Raw genomic sequence first — 3,781 nt, 5'->3', positions numbered from 1 at the left:
TCTTGTTCCTACACTAGAGTCATCAACACGCAATATTGAACAAAATAGTGAACTTGTTGATTTACTAAAAGTTACAAAATTGATCATTTGGAATGAAGCTCCAATTGCTCACAAATTTTTCTTTGAGGCTCTAGATAAAACTTTGAAAGATATAATGAGTGACACAAGCTCTAATGATCATATATTTGAAGGAAAAGTTGTGGTATTTGGTGGTGATTTTAGAAAAATTATCCCTGTTATCCCAAGGGGAAATCAATTTGATATTATCAAATGCTACAATAAATTCTTCATATATATGGGATCATAGTCATGTGTTGATGCTAATAAAAAACATGCGATTACAACCATCACTCCAAAATCCAAATGTAGACGATTTGAAGACTTTCTTTGAATGAATCTTCAAAGTTGGAGATTGTAAACTAGAAGAGCCAAATGATGGTTATGCAAAAATTAAAATACCAGATGATTTATTGATTACAAGTTTTAACGACCCACTTGATGCCATAGTTAAAAGCAAATATCCCAACTTAATGCAACATTACACAAATGTGAATTTCTTGTAGTGCAGAGCAATTTTGACCTCGACAATACAAGTTGTTGATTCAATCAACAAGTACATACTAGACTTAATACCAAGTACTTCATGATATCATTAAATTTTTTCATATAGCCTTTCGACCATTAAGAATACTCCACTTTGATTTATTGAGTAATGCTACATTTAAAAGATTAAGCTCTTTTACTCCAAGACCACCAATAGCCTTAGAATTGCATATATCTATCCAACTCTTCCAACAAATATTGATTGAACTATCACAACTTCCGCAAAGAAAATTGTGTTAAATGGCCCTAAGATGTTTAAAAACCTTTCTGGCTAACCTGGAAATGAAATGTAACAAAGAGGAATACTATTTAACACTGAGTTTATCAATGTTACCCATCCACCAATGGAGAAATGCCTTCCTTTCCAAGAAGATAATCTTTTCTTCATGTTTTCGATCACTGGGTTCCACATATTGTACCTCCTGGGACTACCACCAACAGAAGCCTAACACAATTTAAAAGGGACAGATTCAATGCGACAACAGAAAAGGCCAATATGCAGTCTCTAAGAAACCATTCCCCAAATGCAAGCCATACATCTTACTTTTAAATAGGTTCACCACCCAACCGAACACCAATTCGAAACTCCTAAGAATGATTTTAATGCTCCATAGATTACTCCACGACCTGTCACCCAATAGTATCATATCATTGGCATACTAAAGAATATTAAATTCCGAACTATCATTAATCTTTTAACGAACCAATTTTCATTGAGTCGCTACCTTTTGTGTCAAGCCATAAAGTACTTCAAATGGGATTACAAATAAGAAGAGAGCTAACGAGTCACCTTGTCGAAGCCCTCGACCAATAGTAAACTCTTTAGTTGGGATGCCATTAACGGGAACAAAAAGGCTACTGGCAAAGATACATGCCTTAATCTATTGAATCCTTTACTCTCCAAAACCAAACCTAATTAACATACACTCCAAATAGACCTAACTCACACAGTCATACACCTTTTCAAATTCAACCTTTAACAAAGAGCATTTACCTTTCCTTCATTTTATAGGATCAATTACATCGTTTTAAACCAATATCCCATCCAATTTTTTTTGTTCCGGAACAAAAGCAGTTTGGTAATGAGAAATCACTGATCCAATCACCTTATTTAACCTTGCAACAAGTAATTTTGATATAATTTTATACAAGCTTCTGACAAACAAATCGGTCTATAATCATTCAATTCTTGATGATGATCGACCTTCGGTATAAAGGATAAAAGCGTTGCCAACACAACTTTGGGAATAGGTGTCTTAATAGGGGTCTTAAAAGCAAGATAAAGGTTCTGACCACGTTTTGCACCAAATACATAGTCTAGTTGAATGTTCTAATCCGAAGAAGGATCACTACAAAGCTTAAAGAACTAAGTTAATTGATTTCCAAATTTTTAGGGAAACGTGTCCAACAACATATTTTTGTTTCAAGACCATTCTTAAGCTCATTTCATCTATAAATACTTGAAGATTTCAAAGTTTCAAGTCTATTCAAGCTCATAATCCATTTATTCAAGTGCATTATCAATCAAAGCTCTCTTCAAATCAAACACACTCCAGCTCTTGTTATCATATTATCTCAAAACACTTGAGTGATGCTTAGATCGCACAAACACAATTCATTTACTTGTAACATTATGCAAACTTTCTTGTGTTAAAGTTAGTTTGAGTAAAATATTTGGAAAGTCTGAGTGAAGCATTAAAACATGAATTATAAGGCTTTTGTTGCTGAAAATATAAATATTGTAATTGATTAAGGTTGATTTAAATAAAATCTCATAACAACATAGCGTTCTAAAGAAAGACATAGAGAAAAATCTCACCAAGGGCAATGATGGGACGTAGCCTATTTTTGGGTGAACTAGTATAAATTGTGGTGTGCTATCTCTCAATCTCTTACTCATTATCTTCCATTTGCATTACTAATTAGAAATTCTCATGTTCATTACTTTTATTTTTCCAAGCGTTTTCTTGAGAAAGGAAATTAATTTTAAGTGCAAGAACAAATTTATAAAGTATCAGTTATTATTCATTCTTTTCTTGTTATTGTTCATTCCAGTTTAATTGGTATCAGAGTTTTTCCTCTAAAAGGTTGAGCATTTAATAAAGTAAGAGGATAGATCCAGGAAGCAAGCGATGTCTAAAATTGCAAAATATATATATACCTAAAGGAAGCTCATCTAAAAAACCTCCATACTTTGATGGAAGTGATTAATACTTTTGAAAAGGAAAAATGAAACTATTTTTGATAACTCAAGCTAATTGAAAGTGGAGATTACATACCAAATACAAATGAAGATGATTCTGCATCTGATGACCAACCCAAAGTACCGTGGATAACAAATGACAAAACAAAGGTACTTTTAAATAAGCAAAAAACCTAATTATTTATAACGTGTGCTTTGAGCATGTCAGAGTATGATAAAATAGAAGAAGGCAAAAGAGAAAAGAAATATAGGAAAAACAATAACTCACTATGAAGGATCCATCCATGTTAAAGAAGCAAGGATAGACATGGGAGTTTGAAAGTTTGAAACTTTTGAAATAATCGAAGATGAAACTATCGACGAGATGTATTCAAGACTTACACTCATTGTTAATGAACTAAAATATTTTGGTAAAACCTGTACACCTCATGAAAGAATTAGAAAAAAATTGAGGAGCCTACACAAAATATGGAGACCAATGGTTACTACTATAACAAAAACCAAAGATCTTAAGTCAATAGTTTTACAACCTACTGGGTTCCTAAGATCTCATGAAGTTATCTTACAAGAAGACATTAAAAGGGAAAAATGTTTGCTTTTACAACCTCTCAAGACGGCGCTCAAAATCCCAAATTCCTTTGTTTAGACCCTTTTTAGAATTTTTTATATTCTCCAAAAATTCAAAAAAAAAATAAAATTATTGTGTTGCCTTTATTTGATTTTTAGAAATTTTTGGTGGTATTTTTATATTTTTTGGATTTTATTTTATAGGGCTTTTGATTTTTCACTTCAAATGTAGCGATAGGGACATTGTTGGAATTTTCATAATTGTGATTTTGCATTGCATTGTTATGATGATGCATGACTATGGCTAGTTATGCAAATCTGCATTCCCTTGAACCTGAAATAGATAGGACATTTCATTTATGTCGTAGACTTAATAGAGCTGCTAGCGTTAACGAGTCAGAGTCATAT

At 32.3% G+C, this 3,781-nt stretch overlaps 1 long non-coding RNA gene across 2 annotated transcripts; it reads right to left on the bottom strand.

Moving 5' to 3' along the window:
* Positions 1-439: 439 nt before the first annotated feature.
* Positions 440-3,415, bottom strand: LOC113784649 (uncharacterized). 2 transcript variants are annotated; one of them, XR_003470748.2, is made up of 2 exons: positions 1,329-3,415; positions 440-1,230 (listed from the first exon to the last, which is right to left on the bottom strand). It is a non-coding gene; the product is annotated as an uncharacterized lncRNA (long non-coding RNA). The 2 variants fall into 2 exon arrangements; XR_003470747.2 differs by having other exon boundaries at positions 2,883-3,415.
* Positions 3,416-3,781: the final 366 nt, after the last annotated feature.

The sequence above is a fragment of the Cicer arietinum genome, chromosome 1 (genome assembly GCF_000331145.2).
Source record: "Cicer arietinum cultivar CDC Frontier isolate Library 1 chromosome 1, Cicar.CDCFrontier_v2.0, whole genome shotgun sequence".
NCBI classification, from domain to species: Eukaryota; Viridiplantae; Streptophyta; class Magnoliopsida; order Fabales; family Fabaceae; genus Cicer; species Cicer arietinum.
Note: the sequence above shows the minus strand (reverse complement) of the source record. Positions and strands in the feature narration are given on the sequence as shown.